Here is a 23,248-nt window from a genome sequence, read left to right as displayed (position 1 = left end):
GCCAGGGGCGCCGGTGTGGGACCTGAGAAGAGTAAGATCCGGGCTGCTCTGTGCAAAACCATACTTGAAAAATAAAAAAAAAACAAGGCTTTAATATCACTTTAATATTTACGGGCCACTTCCGGACCGCCTGCCGTCGTTTTATGTGATGACTTTGAAGGAGGATATTGTTGTAATGGCAGCAGCTACTTGCCATAACCCTGGTATTCAGCGGGCGGTTCGCTACAAGATAAAGGTGGTCTCTGTGGTGGATTCGCTGCAAGATCACTTTTAGCAACGATGGGAAAGGGGGCCTGGCGCGATCCGGGGGCCCTCGCGCCGCTTACTGGAGCCGAAGATGGCCCCCACCCATCTCCATATCATTGCAGGGTGGAAGCGACGTCAAAACGTCACTTCCGTCGATACCTCCTAAACGGCCATTTAAAAAAAATAATGTTATGCATTTTAATGTAAATATGAGATGTGAGGTCTTTTTCACCCCCAGATCTCATATTTAAGAGGACCTGTCATGCTTTTTTTTTTATTACAAGGGACGTTTACATTCCTTGTAATAGGAATAAAAGTGACACAATTTATTTATTTATTTGTCTCTTTTTTTAAAATTGGCAGCTGCAGCTCTACATTAATCTCCATGCTGGGTACTGCACTCTAGGGGGAGGCAGGGAGCACAGCACACACTGCTAGACGGCTCTCCTTTGCTTTCACTTTCACAGTAAACAGCGTGCCCAGCTCCTGCACAGCCGATTTACACATCGGCTGAGAAGACATACACTGTGGAGAGGGGGACTTTAGAGCGAGACCCCACAGGCTGACTGCAGCATGGGTGAGGAGGGAGGGGAGGAGGAGAGCTAAAGACAGAATGACACCCCCGTGATGGGTGGGGCCAAGCCCCACAGGCCCCGCCCCATTTTCGGCACCAGTATCGGCGGAAATTCTCTTTCGGCTTTTTGCCGAAAGGGCCATTTTCGGCCGATATGTTTTGGCGGCTGAAATTTCGGTACATCCCTAGTTATTACTGCGGTGACTGACAGCAAAGCTGGAGGTTTTAATTTTGACCACTGACACCAATGCTGGGGGTTATTTTGGCCACTCATACCAATACTGGGGGTTGTTATTGCAGACACGAATACCTGTGCTGGGGGTTATTATTGCAGTCAATGACACCAGTGCTGGAGGTTATTATTGCAGTGACTGACACCAAATCTGGAGGTTTTTATTGAGACCACTGACACCAATGATGGGGGTTATTGTTGCAAATATTGGCATTAGACCCCCTTTCACACTGAGGGCATTTTGCAGGGGCTATAGCGTTAAAAATAGCGCCTGCAAAAAGCCAAATCAATGGGGCAGCGCTGCTATACTGCCGACTACGTTTTGCAGACGGATTTAACCCCTCTTCGGCCATTAGCGGGGGGTTAAAACCGCCCCCGCTAGCGACTGATTAGCGCCGCTAAAACGACGGTAGAGCAGCACTAAAAATAGCGCCGCTTTACAGCTGAAACCCTAGGTGGCGCAGTGTGAAAGGATCTCTATGCTGGAAGATATCATTTCATCCACTGACACCATTGCTGGGCATTGTTATTGTGGTCACTGATACCAACGCTGGCTCCATCCACCCCACCCCAAACCCATCCCGGTTCCATCCATCCCACCCCAATTCCATCTTGGCTCCATCCATCCCCCCCCATCCAGTCCCAGCACCATCCACCCCCCATCCAATCCTGGCTCTATCCACCCCACGCCAATTCCATCCCAGCTCCATCCATCCCACCCCAATCCCATCGCAGCTCCATCCATCCCACCCCAATTCCATCGCAGCTCCATCCATCCACCTCAATCCCATCCCGGCTCCATCCACCCCACCCCAATCATATACCGGCTCCATCCACCCCACCCCAATCCCATCCAGTGGCTGCATATGATGGGCACAGATGGGCTGCAATTGATGTTTTTCTTTTTTTTACAGTTTGTTTGCACCCCCCTCCAAGAATTGTGAGCACCAGCCGCCACTGATCTCTTGTATCGTGTCTGCAGTCTCTGACCATCTCTTGTATCGTGTCTGTAGTCTCTGACCATCTCTTGTATCGTGTCTGTAGTCTCTGACCATCTCTTGTATCATGTCTGCAGTCTCTTACCATCTCTTGTATCATGTCTGCGGGTCTCTGACCAACTCTTGTACCATGTCTGTATTCTCTTATTATCTCCTGTATCATGTCTGCAGTCTCTGACCATCTCTTGTATCGTGTCTGTAGTCTCTGACCATCTCTTGTATCGTGTCTGTAGTCTCTGACCATCTCTTGTATCATGTCTGCAGTCTCTGACCAACTCTTGTACCATGTCTGTATTCTCTGATTAGCTCCTGTATCATGTCTGCAGTCTCTGACCATCTCTTGTATCATGTCTGCAGTCTCTGACCATCTCTTGTATCGTGTCTGTAGTCTCTGACCATCTCTTGTATTGTGTCTGCAGTCTCTGACCATCTCTTGTATCATGTCTGCAGTCTCTTACCATCTCTTATATCATGTCTGCAGTCTCTGACCAACTCTTGTACCATGTCTGTATTCTCTGATTATCTCCTGTATCATGTCTGTAATCTCTGATCATATCCTGTATTATGTCTGCAGTTCTGATCATCTCCTGTATCATGTTTGCAGCCTCTGACCATCTCTTGTATCATGTCTGCGACTCTCACTCTGTGGAAGGTGCTCCAGAGCCCCCTCCACATTAGAGTTTCCATTTTAAATACAAGTTGGAACTCTGTGATGTAAAAGGGAATGCAGTGGACTCTGATATAAAGGTACGCTTTGGTCACCAGAGCCCCCCCCGTTCCCTTACATTAGAGTTCCCCTTTACACCAAAGTCTGCAGGTTCCCCCTTAGATCATGAGCCACAACATTCCCCTTTATATCAGAGTTCCCTTGCACTGTAAGGGGGAATCCTGCACACTCTGATATATGGGGGAACGCTGTGCTGGCTGGGTTATATTAACCTGACCTTCATGTAAATGGAGAAAAATATGCATGTAAAGAAGAATTGGTTAGAGAAAATTCTATAAATGGTGAATTCATAGTTCATAGAATTTAAAACTCTTAATATATGCAATTTATACAGTTAATTTTTATCTCTTGAATTATTTTTCCCATTATTGATGTGAATGGGGCCTTACAAAGCCTAGAGCCGCCTTTGATACTAGATTCATCTAGGCCTTAGATTCCGAGACCACAGGCTCAGCCCCTTAGCAGTCCCTGTAGTGCAGTGGCTCCAAGATGGAGACCCAGTCACTAAGTGGGGAACATGAACAGGTGAGGGAGGTCCTGGTAGCCTGTTCCCTCACTACCAGGGCCACCATCACCAACTCCACTGATTCGCAGTACATATAGCTTTATTCATAACCTCTTACCACTTGTTACTCTACATTTCAGTCTCCATAAACCAGAGGTTTAGACAATGTTTCTAGTTCCTAGTTCTTGTAATATACCATAACGAATCATTACTATAATTCATTCATTTCCTCTTCCCAGTAAATGACATGGACAACCTCTTTTCGAATTGAAATCCTTTATTGAACACTTAGTAAATTACATTTGAGGTAGTGGGGTGGGTGGGTGCTTCTACCACATCCCCTTGAGTTGCACCTTGATATAGTGTGGTGCTTTACCCCATAGGGTTCTGATGTGCTTACAAACACATACTAGGCCAATTTATAGACAGGATCTAATTAACCTACCAGCATATCTTTGGAGTGTGGGGGGAAACCGGAGTACCCGGAGGAAACCCACGCAGGCACAGGGAGAACATGCAAACTCCAGGCAGATGGTGTCGGGATTTGAACCAGCGACCCCATTTCTGCTAGGTGAGAGTGCTAACCACTCCACCACTGTGCTGCCCCTTGGCGGCCCATGTAATAATTCCCAGCTCCTGGGCCGCCGTTGGACTGCTGTTCTGACTATCACTGGAGATTCTCACTGTATGTAATCTGTTGACACTCGTCCCACTCACTCCCTGTCTGCTCTAGGCTGCAGATGGGCATCGATCAGGCTGCACTGATGGCAATGGTGAGCCTGCTGCACTGATGGCAATGGTGATGCTGCTGCACTGATGGCAATGGTGAGGCTGCTGCATGGAAGGCAATGGTGACGCTGCTGCACTGATGGCAATGGTGACGCTGTTGTACTGATGGCAATGGTGAGGCTGCTGCATGGAAGGCAATGGTGAAGCCGCTGCACTGATGGCAATGGTGAGGCTGCTGCATGGAAGACAATGGTGACGCTGCTGCACTGATGGCAATGGTGAGGCTTCTGCATTGAAGGCAATGGTGAGGCTTCTGCACTGATGGCAATGGTGATGCTGCTGCACTGATGGCAATGGTGAGGCTGCTGCATGGAAGGCAATGGTGACGCTGCTGCACTGATGGCAATGGTGACGCTGTTGTACTGATGGCAATGGTGAGGCTGCTGCATGGAAGGCAATGGTGAAGCCGCTGCACTGATGGCAATGGTGAGGCTGCTGCATGGAAGACAATGGTGACGCTGCTGCACTGATGGCAATGGTGAGGCTTCTGCATTGAAGGCAATGGTGAGGCTTCTGCACTGATGGCAATGGTGAGGCTTCTGCACTGATGGCAATGGTGAGGCTTCTGCACTGATGGCAATGGTGAGGCTGCTGCATGGAAGGCAATGGTGAGGCTTCTGCACTGATGGCAATGGTGAGGCTGCTGCATGGAAGGCAATGGTGAGGCTGCTGCACTGATGGCAATGGTGAGGCTGCTGCATGGAAGGCAATGGTGAGGCTGCTGCATGGAAGGCAATGGTGAGGCTGCTGCATGGAAGGCAATGGTGAGGCTGCTGCATGGAAGGCAATGGTGAGGCTGCTGCATTAAGGGTTATTGGTGAGGGTGCTGCATTGATGGCAATGGCGAGACTGCACTGATGTGGGCTAATGAGGCTGCATTGATGGCACTTGTGAAGCTGCAGATTGGCACTGACCCTTATTTTGCTTCAAAGTTCTTATTTAAAATTTAAGTTTTTTTTTTTCCTTAAACCTCCCTCTTAAAATTAATGTGCGTGTTATACGTTGATAAATACGGGTACTTTGTTTTCTCTATAGTCATTCCAATCCCTTTGGTATTTTTAAGTTTTTTTTATGTTTCGATGTCTTTATCAACTTTAGCCAAAAACTTTTGTATTTGAGATTTTTCTTTGTATTCTGACACATCTTTGAATGGACTCAATTTTTATTTTAATTCAGCTATTTTTGTGGCTATTTTTTGGAGTTGGAGCAGTGTGACCGCATGCAAACGGAGGTGTGCCAGAGTCACAGGTCTAAGGAGCCACCTGGCCTTCACCACAGCCACTGGAGGTGTGCATGTTGCGCTGCAAGGCAGCTCCGAGGTTGCGGCTCTCCAGCACACCCGTGCGGGCACAGTGCATCCAAATAGGCATAATATTACCTAGGATCAGGTCCACTGACATCAATGCTTGGGGGTTAATATTGCTTCTACTGACACCAATGCTGGGGATTTTTGCACCCACTGACACCATTGTTGGTGGTTACTATTATGTCCACTGACCTCTTATCCTTTACATGCAAGGAAGCTTCCATCTTAATTTCTGCTTGATCTGCAGTTCTCATGGTGTTGTGTTGGTGATCAGCTATGACACCAGCCATAAGATGTGTTTATAGTTTGGTTGAAAGCAACCTGTTCTGCTTTAAAAGTGCCCTATAATATGATACAAGGTACTTTTGAAAATTGATAGTCCTTCAGTCTGTTAGATACCCTACCACCCGGTTCTGGCAACTAGCTAGGTGCCCTGCCTCCTGGGTTTGGAAGCTGGCTGAGTGCCCTGCTGCTGGGGTCTGGAAGCTGGCTGAGTGCCCTGCTGCTGGGGTCTGGAAGCTGGCTGAGTGCCCTGCAGATCAGATTCTTTAAGAAGTACAACACTTGGATCTTGCAGCTCCACAAGACAGAACATATCCCAATGCTGGGATCATCACTATTTGCAGGCTTAACTTAGAGTCCCTTTACTGTTTTTCATTTTACCAGTCACCCAGGTCTTTCCAAGGAATTGGTTCCCCAGCATAGGTCCCCTAATACGCTTGGAATTGCAGAGGCACACATTACAACTGGATCAGGATGGAAATCTGCCCTCGCCCAGAACACCTCTACTACTGAAAACTGTACGTGTAAGGGAATTTTGACAGTGACCCAGGTCTTACCAAGACAATGGTTCCCCCAGAAAAGGTCCCCTAATTCCCTTGGAGTGGCAGGGGCACACATTACATCTGGATCAGGGCAAAAGTCATATGGAAATCTGCCCTCACCCAGAACACCTCTACTACTGGAGCTGTACGTGTAAGTGGATTTTAACAGTCACCCAGGTCTTACCAAGACATTGGCTCCCCCAGAAAAGGTCCCCTAATGCCCTTGGAGTGGCAGGGGCACACATTACAACTAGATCAGGACAAAAGTCATATGGAAATCTGCCCTCACCCAGAACACCTCTACTACTGGGGCTGTACGTGTAAGTGGAAGGGATTTTAACAGTCATTCAGGTCTTACCAAGACATTGGTTCCCCAGCAAAGGTCCCCTAACACCTTTGGAGTCGCAGAGGCACACATTACAACTGGATCAGGACAAAAGTCATATGGAAATCTGCCCTCACCCAGAACACCTCTACTACTGGGGCTGTCAATAAAAAGCAGAAATCTGGACCACCAAGCTTTGGCACAACATAAGCAAATAGCTCATGAAAGTTGTCTATGGGAATCTAAGACCAAACGGGTAACCCATGCCAGGCATGCAACAAGCACAGAGATGCGGGGGTATTAGACCTCTGGAGCTGGTGATATCTTGACCATAGTACCAGAGACTGACTGGGCAGCAGGCACAAAACTAGCAGAGGCAGGCTGGGCAACAGGTGGTATATAAGCAACATCAGGCTTGTCAGCAGATAAAGAATCAGTGGCATATGGCTAGGCAACAAGTGAAATACCAATGGATTCAAGCTGGACAGCAGGTAAAGGGTTAGTAGAGTCAGAGTGGACAGTAGGTAGAGGAGCAGTGTCATCAGACTGGATAGCTGGTGGCGTATCAGGCTGGTCAGTTTGTAAAGGATCAGTGGAATCTGGCTGGGCAGCAGGTTAAGTACCAATGGAGTCCAGCTGGATAGCGGGTAAAAGATTAGTAGTGTCAGGCTGAACAGTAGGTAGAAGATCAGTGGCATCAGATTTGATTGCTGGTGGTGTATACAAGAGGTCAGGTTGATCAGCGGGTAAAGAGAGGCCCCGGAATGAAGGACGGAAGGGAGGTAGAGAAGGGGATGGACATGACAGGGTGACTAAGGGAGGATGGTAAGGGGTTAAGCTGTGGGAAGTAGAACTTCCGAGGGGGAGGCTCTGCGCTTCAGTGTGTGGAGGGGCGGAGCTTTTTAAAGGAAGCGGGCGGAGCTAACAGGGCAGTGCGAGGAAGAAGCTGAAGGAGGAGGCAGTTTTCCCACCCGCCCTTCCTATTTGTATGGCATGATGGTTGGTGGTGGTGGTGTTTTTGTTTTTTCTTTTATTCTTTTTCAGGTTTTGTGTGATGGTCGTCATATGGTTTTCACTGACAGAAGTTGTCTCTGAGCGGTCACAGCTGGAGGCCTGGTTATGTTAAAATGGGTAACGCAGTGAGTTGATTATTTGGGGAATATGTTGGGTCACCGTCAGAGATCACCAGACTGGGGGAAGTTATTATATGTTAAATGTTAATGGTTTTATATATATATATATATATATATATATATATATATATATATATATATATATATATATATATATTATTATTATTATTATTATTATTATTATTATTATTTTTTATTTTTTTTGGTTTGGAGTAATTTATTGAGTAATAAAGGCTGTTATGGCCATTATACTCCAAAGAAGGTGTGGTGTCTTCATTTAGGTGGCAAGTTGGAAGGGGTTTTGGGGTATAGTGGGTAACAGGAAATTGGGAAGCGAACAATTAGTCTACACTGGTCAAGGATCAGTGGAATCTGGCCGGGGAGCAGGTGAAGTAGCAATGCAGTCAAGCTGGATAGCAGGTAAAGGATTAGTAGAGCCTCTATGTGCTGGGGAGAGAGGGAGGAAAGGAGGTTCTGTGCACTTCATTCTTTCTTTCTCCCCCCCCTCTCATTCATTTCTTTCTTTCCTTACATCTTTCGTTCCATCTTTCCTTCTTTATTTCTTTTCATCCTTCCTTCTTTCTTTCTCTTTCCATCTTTCTTTCTGCATCCATGCCCCTTTATTTCTCTCTTCCTGTGACAGCCTGTCAGACTTGGTGGTATCTGTGAGTGCAGCTTCCCTGCACAGCTCTGCAGAAGTGGAAATGCCTTTTAGGTGAGCACAATAGAGGCAGCGCTGGTGTATCATTCAAGTGCTCACCAACCAGATGGTGGATAAAAATGCAGAGTAGTTTTAGAAGTGAGCCTTCTTCTTACTTCTTCTATTTTTTTGGCGTCTCACGTCCTATAAAAAGAAGAGAAAATTAGTTCTGATACACTTATCTTAAAATTACATATTTTTTTTTAAGTTACCCACTTGCCAACCAGCCGCTGTCATTATACTGCAACAGGTCGGCATGATCCCGCGAGCCACCGTAGCTGTATGTCGGCTCCTATAAGTGGCACAGCAGGTACACTATACTCTGGGGGTGTCGATGCTCATGACCGGCGGTCGCGATGACTGCCAGGCACGCGCGCGATTGTGGGCACGAGACCTGTGAGTGTAAACACACAAATCCCTGTTCTGTGAGGAGAGGAGAGGAGAGACAGATTGTCAGTTCTTAATAGCCAAGAACCATGATCTGTCATTTCCTATAGTCAGTCCCCTCACCTTACAGATAGAACACACAGTCAGGGGACACAGTTAACCCTTGATCGCCCCCTAGCGTTAACCCCTTCCCTGCCACTGACATTTACACGGTAATCAGTGCATATTTATAGCACTGGTCGCCGTATAATTGTCAATGGTTTCAAAAATGTGTCCGAAGTGTCTGCCATAATGTTGCAGTCCCGATAAAAATCACAGATTGCTGCCATTACTAGTAAAAACAATAATAATAATAAAAATGCAATAAATCTCTCCCCAATTTTGTAGATGCTATAACTTTTGTGCAAACCAATCAATATACGCTTATTGCGATTTTTATTACCAAAAATATGTAGAAGAATACGTATCGTCCTAAAACTGAGGAAAAATTAGCTTTTTAAAAAAAAAATTGGGATATTTATTATAGCAAAAATACAAAATATTGTGTTTTTTTTCAAAATTGTTGCTCTTTTTTTTGTTTATAGCGCAAAAAATTAAAAACGTAGAGATGATCAAATACCACCAAAAAAAAGTTCTATTTGTGGGAAAAAAAAATTGTTTGGGTACAACATCCCACGACTGCGCAATTGTCAGTTAAAGCGACACAGTGCCGTATCGCAAAAAAAAAAGGCATTTATGCTTATTGGTAATTGAGCAGCCAAATCTTCGGTGGTATAGCAGGGTCCCTTGGAGGGCTGATGGAAAGTCCCTCCAGTTGTAGGAACGATGTGGGGACCTGCAGTGGTATAGCAGCTTCCCTTGGAGGGATGATGGGAAGTCCCTCCAGTTACTGAAGTGGTGTTGGGACCTGCGGTGGTACAGCAGGGTCTCCTGGAGAGAGTGCTTTTTTTTAATAGTACTACTATTCCTTTATATTGGCTTTTGGTATTTACAAATGCAGCAATTTAAAAAATGATGAATGAAAGGTTTAGAACCGGGAAAAAAGATAAAGAGTACATTTATATACAACTATATAGATCGGACCAAAATGAGGGACAAATGAGGAGGAAAGAGGGACATAGGGACTTTTTTTGAAATCAGGGACAGTCCCTCGAAATCACGGACAGTTGGGAGCTATGTTATGGTATGGAATATAGTTGTAGTCCATCTATCCAAAAAACTAAGGGACTATACTCACTTTAGAAGGCATTTCCGGGGCTCCCTTTGTCATATTTGCCGCATCTGGTGCACAGATCTTTCCTGCAGGCGCAACTGGTGCACGGATATTTCCTGCAGGTGCAACTGGTGCACGGATCTTTCTGCGCAGATCAGTCATGTGTGCATCTTTCAGAAATAAACGCTTGCAACTGTTGGTGATTGCCGCATCTGGTGCACGGATCTCACCTGCAGCCGCAACTGGTGCACGGATCTTTCCTGCAGGCGCAACTGGTGCACGGATCTTTCCTGCAGGCGCAACTGGTGCACGGATCTTTCCTGCAGGCGCAACTGGTCCACGGATCTTTCTGCGCAGATCAGTCATGTGTGCATCTTTCAGAAATAAACGCTTGCAACTGTTGGTGATTGCCGCATCTGGTGCACGGATCTCACCTGCAGGCTCAACTGGTGCACGGATCTTTCCTGCAGGCGTAACTGGTGCACGGATCTTTCCTGCAGGCGCAACTGGTCCACGGATCTTATTGCGCAGATCAGTCATGTGTGCATCTTTTAGACATAAACGCTTGCAACTGTTGGTGATTGCCGCATCTGGTGCACGGATCTCACCTGCAGGCGCAACTGGTGCACAGATCTTTCCTGCAGGCGCAACTGGTGCACGGATCTTTCCTGCAGGCGCAACTGGTGCACGGATCTTTCCTGCAGGCGCAACTGGTGCACGGATCTTTCCTGCAGGCGCAACTGGTCCACGGATCTTATTGCGCAGATCAGTCATGTGTGCATCTTTTAGACATAAACGCTTGCAACTGTTGGTGTTTGCCGCATCTGGTGCACGGATCTCACTTGCAGCTGCATCTGGTCCCTGGGAGGACAGATCAGTCATGTGTGCATGTTTGCGTTTGGAAAGGCTGCGACTTTTGGTGGTTTCCGCAATTAGTGCACGGATCTGTCCTGCAGGCGCAACTGGTGCACGGATCTTTCCTGCAGGCGCAACTGGTGCACAGATCTTTCCTGCAGGTGCAACTGGTGCATGGATCTTTCCTGCAGGTGCAACTGGTGCATGGATCTGTCCTGCAGGTGCAACTGGTGCATGGATCTGTCCTGCAGGTGCAACTGGTGCATGGATCTGTCCTGCAGGTGCAACTGGTGCATGGATCTTTCCTGCAGGCGCAACTGGTGCACGGATCTGTCCTGCAGGTGCAACTGGTGCACGGATCTGTCCTGCAGGCGCAACTGGTGCACGGATCTTTCCTGCAGGTGCAACTGGCGCATGGATCTTTCCTGCAGGTGCAACTGGTGCATGGATCTTTCCTGCAGGTGCAACTGGTGCATGGATCTGTCCTGCAGGTGCAGCTGGTGCATGGATCTGTCCTGCAGGTGCAACTGGTGCATGGATCTTTCCTGCAGGCGCAACTGGTGCATGGATCTTTCCTGCAGGCGCACCTGGTGCACGGATCTTTCCTGCAGGCGCAACTGGTGCACGGATCTTTCCTGCAGGCGCAACTGGTGCATGGATCTGTCCTGCAGGTGCAGCTGGTGCATGGATCTGTCCTGCAGGTGCAACTGGTGCATGGATCTGTCCTGCAGGTGCAACTGGTGCATGGATCTTTCCTGCAGGCGCAACTGGTGCATGGATCTGTCCTGCAGGCGCAACTGGTGCAGGAAACGATCTTTCAGTCTCCATTGGTTCAGGTTGCGAACGTCTAGTCCTCACTGGTGCAGGAAACGAGCTTCCAGTCACCACTGGGGCAGGAAACGATCTTTCAGTCTCCATTGGTTCAGGTTGCGAACGTCTAGTCCTCACTGGTGCAGGAAACGATCTTTCAGTCTCCATTGGTTCAGGTCGCGAATGTCTAGTCCTCACTGGTGCAGGAAACGAGCTTCCAGTCACCACTGGGGCAGGAAACGATCTTTCAGTCTCCATTGGTTCAGGTCGCGAACGTCTAGTCCTCACTGGTGCAGGAAACGAGCTTCCAGTCCTCACTGGTGCAGGAAACGATCTTTCAGTCTCCATTGGTTCAGGTCGCGAACTTCCAGTCACCACTGGTGCTGGAAAAAAACTTGCAGCTGCCATCATGTTATCTTTACATCTCAGTTCCTATAAATAGAGATAAAAATTGGTTATTTTCCACATATTTTAAAAGGTGTGTGTATGTATTGTGATCACTAAAATTGTTATTTTCAACATAACACAAGGTCTTTTTTTTTTATTTTGCTCCCCTCCCCCACAATTGTGCAATATGGAGTTGTAAAGTCAGTTTTTTTTCCTCTCTACGTGTTCTCCTGTATATGTGATGGGGAGATGTCTACATGTTCTCCTGTGTATGTGTGAAGCTGAGATCTTTACGTTTTCTCCTGTATATGATATGTGATGGTGAGATCTCTATGTGTGCTCCTGTAGACGTGTAATGGTGAGATCTCTACATGTTCTCCTGTGTATGTGTGATGGTGAGATCTCTACGTGTTCTCCTGTATATGTGTAATGGTGAGATGTCTACGTGTTCTCCTGTATATGTGTAATGGTGAGATGTCTACGTGTTTTCCTGTATATGTGTGATGGTGAGATCTCTACGTGTTCTCCTGTGTATGTGTGAAGCTGAGATCTTTACGTTTTCTCCTGTATATGATATGTGATGAGGAGATCTCTACATGTTCTCCTGTAGATGTGTAATGGTGAGATCTCTACATGTTCTCCTGTGTATGTGTGATGGGGAGATCTCTACGTGTTCTCCTGTATATGTGTAATGGTGAGATGTCTACGTGTTCTCCTGTATATGTGTAATGGTGAGATCTCTACATGTTCTCCTGTATATGTGTAATGGTGAGATGTCTACGTGTTCTCCTGTATATGTGTAATGGTGAGATCTCTACATGTTTTCTTGTATATATGTGATGGTGAGATCTCTACGTGTTCTCCTGTGTATGTGTGCTGGTGAGATCTCTAGATCTCTGTGTTCTCCTGTATATGTGTGATGGTGAGATTTCTACATGTTCTCCTGTCTATGTGTGATGGTGAGATCTCTATGTGTTCCCCCCACCCACATAATTTTTATATAAGAAACTTGTATTTAGGATGGAAATTATAGTTGGCTTGTACTTACCTCAGATGGTATTGGTGTCCCAATGACCTGTGCCGGCACCTGCTGTGGTACATGATGGTATGTCACTGGAGTGGTGTCAGGACCTGCGGTGTTATGGCAGGGTCCCTCGGAGGGTTGATGGCGAGTCCCTCCGGTTACTGGAGCGATGTCAGGACCTGCGGTGTTATGGCAGGGTCCCTCGGAGGGATGATGTAGAGTCCCTTCGGTTACTGGAGATTTCTCAGGACCTGCGGTGTTATGGCAGGGTCCCTCAGAGGGCTGTTGGAGAGTCCCTCTGGTCACTGAAGTGTTATCAGAACCTGCGTTGTTATGGCAGGATCCCTCGGAGGGCTGATAAAAAGCCCCTCCGGTTTCAGGAGTGGTGTCGGGCCCTGCGGTGTTATGGCAGGGTCCCTCGGAGGGCTGATGGAAAGCCCCTTCGCTCAGTGGAGCGGTGTCAGAACCTGCGGTGTTATGGCAGGGTCCCTCGGAGGGCTGATGGAAAGCCCCTCCGCTCACTGGAGCGGTGTCAGGACCTGCGATGTTATGGCAGGGTCCCTCGGAGGGCTGATGAAAAGCCCCTCCAGGTAAGAGAGTGGTATCGGGCCCTACGATGTTATGGCAGGGTCCCTCGGAGGGCTGATGGAAAGCCCCTTCGCTCAGTGGAGCGGTGTCAGGACCTGCGGTGTTATGGCAGGGTCCTTCGGAGGGCTGATGGAAAGCCCCTTCGCTCACTGGAGCGGTGTCAGGACCTGCGATGTTATGGCAGGGTCCCTCGGAGGGCTGATGAAAAGCCCCTCCAGGTAAGAGAGTGGTATCGGGCCCTACGATGTTATGGCAGGGTCCCTCGGAGGGCTGATGGAAAGCCCCTTCGCTCAGTGGAGCGGTGTCAGGACCTGCGATGTTATGGCAGGGTCCCTGGGAGGACTGATAAAAAGTCTCTCCAGTTATGATAGTGTTGTAGAGACCTGCGATGTTATAGCAGGGTCCCTGGGAGGACTGATAGAAAGTCTCTCCATTAACAACACTGATATAGGGACCTGCGGTGGGATAGCAGGGTCCCTGGGAGGGCAGGTGGAAAGTCCCTCCAGTTATGGGAGTGTTGTAGGGACCTGCGATGTTATAACAGGGTCCCTCGGAGGACTGATAGAAAGTCTCTCCGTTTACAACACATGTATAGGGACCTGCGGTGGCATAGCAGTGTCCCTGGGAGGGCTGATAAAAAGTCCCTCCAGTTATAGGAATAGTGTAAGGACCTGCGTTGGTATGGCAAGGTCCATCGGAGGAAGGATGGAAAGTCTCTCCGTTTACCATAGTGGTATGTGAGGGCTGATGGTAAGTCCCTGCTGTCCCTGGAATAGAATAGGGACCTGCGGTGGAATAGCAGGGTCCCTGGGAGGTCTGGTGGAAAGTACCTCCAGTTACTGAAATGCAGTAATTATTCATGTTCCAGGAACAGAGAAGTGTTGTCTTTGTCGCTAGTCCGTCACTATAAAGCTCAGGTATAGTCCGTCACTATAAAGCTCAGGTATCTGTAGGAAAGAAAAAGAATGATAAATATGGAGGGGGACATGGGGGGGGGGGACACAAATTCTTTATAAAACATATTGAAAACCCAACCGAATTATGGAGAGAAATCTACCGCCAGGAGGGTTAGCAAAAAATGAAATCCAGCAGAGGGCAGCACTGCCTCATACTGTATGCCCGCTGCCCTCTGCTGGATTTCATTTTTTTGCTAACCCTCCTGGCCAACGGTCATGTGATGTTTTTTTGTTTTTTTTGTAACTTTATTCAACATGCTGTATGTTATGTAATGAACATGTAATGTTATGTAATGGGCGCTTATGTTATGCAGTGATGAATGGTTGGTAAATAGATGGATATCAGAATCATTTATATCTCACAGCCACGTCCTTGTCAAGACCCATCGCCCTATGTAATGCAATGACTTGTCTATGTACATATTCTATATGGCTAGCTGCAATTTACTGGCTCATATTGTCTTTGTATTGCAGGACTCTAAATAATTGGTCACATGACACCCAGCAGAGGGCAGCACTGCCTTATATGGACTCTGACCAACTGACAAGTTTTTTTATAGCCTTATATTTGCCTAGATTTGATAAATCTTATGTTAATATGCAAAATTCTGTAATCTCAGATGGTGATGTGCATACTGAGTGTAGCTCTGTCCCCAGAATCCAGGAGAGCAGAAGCAATGAACTTACCGCTGAACATCTGACACCCAGCACCAACTTTTTTTTTTTTTGTTTTTTTTCCTCAAAAACTTTATGTAGTGTATGTTCAGTGACAAACATGTAACAACATATAATGTTATGTAACGGGAGCTAATGTTATATATTAGTGTTAAAATATAAAAATAAAAATATTGAAAATATAAAATAAAATATTTTTTTAAAAATCTGACAGATATGGGAATCATTTCTAACCCACAGCCCACAGGAGCCAAAATGAGACAAAGGAGCCACAAGAAGGACACATGGGCCACAGAAGCAACACGGGGGTAACAAGAAGGACACAGGAGGGGCACAGGAGGGATACAGGGGTCACATGAAGGACGCAGCAGAGACACAGGTGAGAAACGGGAGTCACAAGAAGGACACAGGTGGGACACGGGAGTCACAAGAAGGACACAGGTGGGACACGGGGGTCACAAGAAGGACACAGGTGGGACACGGGAGTCACAAGAAGGACACAGGTGGGACACGGGAGTCACAAGAAGGACACAGGTGGGACACGGGAGTCACAAGAAGGACACAGGTGGGACACGGGAGTCACAAGAAGGACACAGGTGGGACACGGGAGTCACAAGAAGGACACAGGTGGGACACGGGAGTCACAAGAAGGACACGGGTGGGACATGGGAGTCACAAGAAGGACACGGGTGGGACACAGGGGTCACAAGAAGGACACAACAGAGACACAGAAGGGACACAGGGGCCACAAGAAGGAAATAGGAGGGCCACAGGGGCCATAAAAATGACTTGTAGTGCTGCCAGCCTTTGGCCCAATTGTACAGGTCTTTGCTGTTTTTATTATTTTACATTTTTTTTTGTATTTCTAAATGTCACCAGGGTGTTGTGTTTTTTGTTTTTTGTTGTCAATTTCAGTTGTATGCAACCATCTATTGGCTATAATAATACCATTAATTATAATAAATAATTATATTATTATTATTTATATAATTTCATTATTATTATTAGGTTTATTTCTAGGTTATTATTTATTACTTCTTCTAAGAGCAGGTGTATTAAATTGTACTGTAATTGTACTGTCTGCCCTCATGTTGTAAAGCGCTGCGCAAACTGTCGGCCCTATATAGATCCTGTATAATAATAATAATAATAATATTTATTTGGTTTATTTCTAGGTTTTTGTTTATAAAATCCTACATTAGGCTTTACCAGGTTTATTTCTAGATTAATTGTTTTAAAATCTTATATAAGCTTTATTTGGTTTAATGACTTTAATTTATGTTTTATATGTAATTGTGCCCAACCATAACCAAAATGTATAGTAAAAAAAAAATCAATGATAACTTTATCATTAAAATCTTAACTTTGACTTTTTTCGATTTTTTTTTTTAAAACGTTATTATTTATATAATGTTATATAATCTTTATTAGGTGCAATGATTTGTTAGTATGGAGCCCCCCCCCCCCGGGATCTGCTGTGGGATGTCAGATTTTTCTTTGTTGTCTGATGAAGAGATGAAATCACTGACCAAAAATAACCTGCTGGTGTCCTGCACTTCCCACATTGAACACTAGATGTCGCGGTGTACACTGTGTTGTATTGGGAACGTTTGTTTGGGTGGAACACTTTATTCCGGTCATATGTTCCCCGGTGTAGTGTCACAGTTTGATGCCTATCACAGGATGGTGCGGAAGTGACGTTGTTGCGTACTGCGCATGCGCGATGCGCTCCAAACGCTCGCGCCGTGCGTTCCAACATAGTTTCGGCAATACAGTTCAGCGAAACCATCACATAATGTTACGGAAGTGATGTTACACACAACACAAACACGGGCCACGTTGTTGCGTACTGCGCATGCGCGATGCGTTCCAAACACTTGCGCCGTGCGTTCCAACATAGTTTCGGCAATACAGTTCAGCGAAACCATCACATAATGTTACGGAAGTGAAGTTACACACAACACAAACACTGGGCCGTTCGTTACAACACTAATACTTCCCTTGTTACCTAGTAGGTTTTGCATTGCTGGGACTTGTAGTGCCTATCCTGAGCTACATGCTTCAATGTTCAGTGTCCTCATCCCTATCCCCATGCTTCAATGTTCAGTGTCCTCATCCTTATCCCCGAGCTTCAATGTTCAGTGTCCATCCTTATCCCCGTGCTTCAATGTTCAGTGTCCTCATCCCTATCCGCGAGCTTCAATGTTCAGTGTCCTCATCCTTATCCCTGTGCTTCAATGTTCAGTGTCCTCATCCCTATCCCCATGCTTCAATGTTCAGTGTCCTCATCCCTATCCGCGAGCTTCAATGTTCAGTGTCCTCATCCTTATCCCCGAGCTTCAATGTTCAGTGTCCATCCTTATCCCCGTGCTTCAATGTTCAGTGTCCTCATCCCTATCCGCAAGCTTCAATGTTCAGTGTCCTCATCCTTATCCCTGTGCTTCAATGTTCAGTGTCCTCATCCCTATCCGCAAGCTTCAATGTTCAGTGTCCTCATCCTTATCCCCATGCTTCGATGTTCAGTGTCCTCATCGAAGCAGGGGGATAAGGATGAGGACACTGAACATTGAAGCTCGCGGATAGGGATGAGGACACTGAACATTGAAGCAGGGGGATAGGGATGAGGACACTGAACATTGAAGCTCGGGGATAAGGATGAGGACCCTGAACATTGAAGCAGGGGGATAAGGATGAGGACACTGAACATTGAAGCTCGCGGATAGGGATGAGGACACTGAACATTGAAGCAGGGGGATAGGGATGAGGACACTGAACATTGAAGCTCAGGGATAAGGATGAGGACACTGAACATTGAAGCACAGGGATAAGGATGAGGACACTGAACATTTAAAGCTTGCGGATAGGGATGAGGACACTGAACATTGAAGCACAGGGATAAGGATGAGGACACTGAACATTGAAGCTCGCGGATAGGGATGAGGACACTGAACATTGAAGCATGGGGATAGGGATGAGGACACTGAACATTGAAGCACAGGGATAAGGATGAGGACACTGAACATTGAAGCTCGCCGATAGGGATGAGGACACTGAACATTGAAGCACGGGGATAAGGATGGACACTGAACATTGAAGCTCGGGGATAAGGATGAGGACACTGAACATTGAAGCACGGGGATAAGGATGGACACTGAACATTGAAGCATGGGGATAGGGATGAGGACACTGAACATTGAAGCTCGGGGATGAGGATGAGGACACTGAACATTGAAGCATGTAGCTCAGGATAGGCACTACAAGTCCCAGCAATGCAAAACCTACTAGGTAACAAGGGAAGTATTAGTGTTGTGACGCACGGCCCAGTGTTTGTGTTGTGTGTAACTTCACTTCCGTAACATTATGTGATGGTTTCGCTGAACTGTATTGCCGAAACTATGTTGGAACGCACGGCGCAAGTGTTTGGAACGCATCGCGCATGCGCAGTACGCAACAACGTGGCCCGTGTTTGTGTTGTGTGTAACATCACTTCCGTAACATTATGTGATGGTTTCGCTGAACTGTATTGCCGAAACTATGTTGGAACGCACGGCGCGAGCGTTTGGAGCGCATCGCGCATGCGCAGTACGCAACAACGTCACTTCCGCACCATCCTGTGATAGGCATCAAACTGTGACACTACACCGGCTCATTGTTTATGTTGTGCACACAGTGTGTGGTGGGTGGACGAGGTGTGATCGGTGTGTTCTCCTCAGATGTGTACGGGATCCCCGGTGACAGATCATTCAATGAGACTCGTTATATCACCGGACACAGGGACACATGGGGCACGCGAGGGGGCCCTAAGATGGGCATGAGGGCAACAAGAAGCATACAGGAGGGGTACAGGGGCAAAAACAAGGACACGGGGGGTACAGGGGCAACAAGAAAGATAAAGGAGGGGGTAAAGGGGCAACAAGAAGGTCTCAGGGGCCACAAGATGTAGGCGAGAGGGGCAAAAAGAAGGATACAGGAGGGGCTCAGGGGCCACACAAAGGATATAGGTGGGGTACAGGGGCAACAAGAAGGACATATGAGGAGTACAGGGGCAACAAAAAGGATACAGAAGGGGTACAGGGGCCACAAGAAGAACACATGAATAACACAGGGGCCACAAGAAGGATGCAGGGGGGCACAGGGGCAATACGAATTATACAGGAGGGGCAATAAAAAGGATACAGGAGAGGCACAAGGGCAATAAGGGTATAGGTGGGGCACAGGGGCATTAAGAAGGATACAGGAGAGGCACAGGGGCCACAAGAAGAACACAGGAATGACATAGGAGCCACACGTAGGACACAGGAGGGGCACAGGGGCCACAAGAAGGAGACCGGAGGGGCAATAAGAAGGATACAGGAGGGGCACAGGGTCAGTAAGAAGGATATAGGAGAGGCACAGAGACAATAAGAAGGATACAGGAGGGGTACAGGGGCAACAAGAAAGATACAGGAGGGGCAACGAGGAGGCTACAGGAGGGGGTACAGGGGCAACAAGAAGTATACAGGAGGGGTACAGGATCAATAAGAAGGATACAGGAGGGGCACAGGGGCCACAAGAAGAACACATGAATGACACAGGGGCCTCAAGAAGGATACAGGATGGGCACAGGGGCCACAAGAATGACACAGGAGGGGCACAGGAGCCACAAGATGTAGACGAGAGGGGCACAGGGCCACAAGAAGGAGACCGGAGGGTCAATAAGAAGGATACAGGAGAGGCACAGGGAAAATAAGAAGGATACAGGAGGGGTACAGGGCCAACAAGAAGGATACAGGAGGGGTACAGGGGCAACAAGAAGGATACAGGAGGGGCAACGAGGAGGCTACAGGAGGGGGTACAGGGGCAACAAGAAGTATACAGCAGGGGTACAGGGTCAATAAGAAGGATACAGGAGGGGCACAGGGGCCACAAGATGTAGGCGAGAGGGGCAAAAAGAAGGATACAGGAGGGGCTCAGGGCCACACAAAGGATATAGGTGGGGTACAGGGGCAACAAGAAGGACATATGAGGAGTACAGGGGCAACAAGAAAGATACAGAAGGGGTACAGGGGCCACAAGAAGAACACATGAATGACACAGGGGCCACAAGAAGGATACAGGAGGGGTACAGGGGCAATACGAATTATACAGGAGGGGCAATAAAGAGGATACAGGAGAGGCACAGGGGCAATAAGGGTATAGGTGGGGCACAGGGGCAATAAGGGTATAGGTGGGGCACAGGGGCATTAAGAAGGATACAGGAGAGGCACAGGGGCCACAAGAAGAACACAGGAATGACATAGGAGCCACACGTAGGACACAGGAGGGTCACAGGGGCCACAAGAAGGAGACCGGAGGGGCAATAAGAAGGATACAGGAGGGGCACAGGGTCAGTAAGAAGGATATAGGAGAGGCACAGGGACAATAAGAAGGATACAGGAGGGGTATAGGGGCAACAAGAAAGATACAGGTGGGGCAACGAGGAGGCTACAGGAGGGGGTACAGGGGCAACAAGAAGTATACAGGAGGGGTACAGGGTCAATAAGAAGAAAACAGGAGGGGCACAGGGGCCACAAGAAGAACACATGAATGACACAGGGGCCACAAGAAGGAAACAGGAGGGGCACAGGGGCAATACGAATTATACAGGAGGGGCAATAAAGAGGATACAGGAGCGGCACAGGGGCAATAAGGGTACAGGTGGGGCACAGGGGCAGCAAGAAGGGCACAGGGGCCACAAGAAGAACACCGGAATAACACAGGAGCCACACGTAGGACACAGGAGGGGCACAGGGGCCACAAGATGTAGACAAGAGGGGCACAGGGGCCACAAGAAGGAGACAGGAGGGGCACAGGGTCATTAAAAAGGATATAGGAGAGGCACAGGGACAATAAGAAGGATACAGGAGGGGTACAGGGCCAAAAAGAAGGATACAGGAGGGGCAACGAGGAGGCTACAGGAGAGGGTACAGGGTCAACAAGAAGTATACAGGAGGGGTACAGGGTCAATAAGAAGGATACAGGAGGGGCACAGGGGCCACAAGAAGAACACATGAATGACACAGGGGCCTCAAGAATGATACAGGATGGGCACAGGGGCCACAAGAAGGATACAAGGGGGGCACAGGGGCAATACAGATACAGGAGGGGCAACAAGAAGGACACAGGAGGGGCACAGGGGCCACAAGATGTAGACGAGAGGGGCACAGGGCCACAAGAAGGAGACCGGAGGGTCAATAAGAAGGATACAGCAGAGGCACAGGGACAATAAGAAGGATACAGGAGGGGTACAGGAACAACAAGAAGGATACAGGAGGGGTACAGGGGCAACAAGAAGGATACAGGAGGGGCACATGGGCAATGAGGAGGCTACAGGAGGGGGTACAGGGGCAACAAGAAGTATACAGGAGGGGTACAGGGTCAATAAGAAGGATACAGGAGGGGCACAGGGGCCACAAGAAGAACACATGAATGACACAAGGGCCTCAAGAAGGATACAGGAGGGGCACAGGGGCCACAAGAAGGATACAAGGGGGCACAGGGGCAATACGGATACAGGAGGGGCAACAAGAAGGGCACAGGAGGGGCACAGGGGCCACAAGAAGAACACAGGAATGACACAGGGGCCACACGTAGGATCCAGGAGGGGCACAGGGGCCACAAGAAGTAGATGGGAGGGGCACAGGGGCCACAAGGAGACAGGAGGGGCACAGGGTCAATAAGGATACAGGAGGGGCACAGGGGCTTCAAGAAGGATACAGGAGGGGTACTGGGGCAACAAGAAGAACAAAGGAGGGGTACAGAGGCAACAAGAAGGATACAGGAGGGGTACAAGGGCAACAAGAAGAACACAGGAGGGCTACAGGGGCAACAAGAAGAACAGAGGAGGGGCACGTGGGCAACAAGAAGGACACAGGTGGGATAGAGGGCAATAAGAAGGATAAAGGAGGGGCACAGAGGCCACACAAAGGATACAGGAGGGGCACAGGGACAACAAGAAGGGGTACAGGGGCAACAAAAAAGATTAAGGAGGTGTACATGGGGTAAATAGAAGGATACAGGAGGGGTACAGGGGCAACGAGAAGGATACGGGGGCAACAAGGAGGACACAGGAGGGAAACAGGGGCCACAAGAAGAACACAGGAATGACACATGGCCCACGTGTAGGATACAGGAGGGGCACGGGGGCCACAAGAAGGATACAGGAGGGGCACTAAGAATGCACAGGAGGGGCATAGGGCAACAAGGATACAGGAAGGGCACAGGGGCCACAAGTAAGACACAAGAGGGGCACAGGGGCCACAAGAAGGACACAGAAATTACACAAGGGCCACACAAAGGATACAGGAGAGGCAGAGGGGCCACATGTAGGATACAGGAAGGGCACACAGGCAATAAGAAGGATACAGTAGGGGCACAGGGGCAATAAGGATACAGGAGGGGCACAGGGGCAATAAAAAGGATATAGGAGGGGCACAGGGGCAACAAGAAGGATACAGGAGGGGTACAGGGGCAACAAGATGGATACAGGAGGGGCACAGCAGCAACAAGGATACAGGAGGGGCACATGGGCAACAAGAAGGATACAGAAGGGGCACAGGGGCAACAAGAAGGATACAGAAGGGGCACAGGGGCAACAAGAAGGATACAGGAGGGGCACAGGGGCAACAAGAAGGATACTGGAGCGACACAGGCCACACAAAGGATACAGGAGGGGCACAGGGGCAACAATAAGGATACATGAGGGGCACAGGAGCCACAAGAAGCATACAGGAGGGGCACAGGGGCCCCAAGAAGGACGCAGAAATGACACAAGAGCCACACGTAGGATACAGGAGGGGCACAAGGGCAATACGAAGGATACAGGTGGGATACAGGGGCAAAAAGAAGGATACAGGAGGGGCACAGGGGCAACAAGAATGATACAGGAAGGGCACAGGGGCAACGAGAAGGACATAAGAATGACACGGGCCACAAGAAGGATACAGGAGGGGCACAGCAGCAACAGGAGGGGTACA

At 48.2% G+C, this 23,248-nt stretch overlaps 1 long non-coding RNA gene across 3 annotated transcripts in view; it reads left to right on the top strand.

Moving 5' to 3' along the window:
- LOC143923683 (uncharacterized) overlaps nt 1–16,623 on the top strand; it is a 39,867-nt gene extending 23,244 nt beyond the window's left edge. The window contains exons 2-3 of one of the 3 annotated variants that reach the window (XR_013261765.1): nt 4,016–4,107; nt 15,495–16,623. This is a non-coding gene — a long non-coding RNA (uncharacterized LOC143923683). Of the gene's footprint in view, nt 1–4,015; nt 4,108–15,053; nt 15,466–15,494 lie in introns of those variants that run through there. The other 2 variants (XR_013261766.1, XR_013261764.1) reach the window with 2 other exon arrangements.
- The last annotated feature ends 6,625 nt before the right edge of the window (nt 16,624–23,248 follow it).

The sequence above is a fragment of the Lithobates pipiens genome, unplaced genomic scaffold (assembly GCF_037356315.1).
Source record: "Lithobates pipiens isolate NorthernLeopardFrog02 unplaced genomic scaffold, aLitPip1_a1.2 Scaffold_22, whole genome shotgun sequence".
In the NCBI taxonomy this organism is placed as follows: domain Eukaryota; kingdom Metazoa; phylum Chordata; class Amphibia; order Anura; family Ranidae; genus Lithobates; species Lithobates pipiens.
The sequence above is the reverse complement of the archived record's forward strand: the minus strand, read 5'-3'. Positions and strand labels throughout refer to the sequence as shown.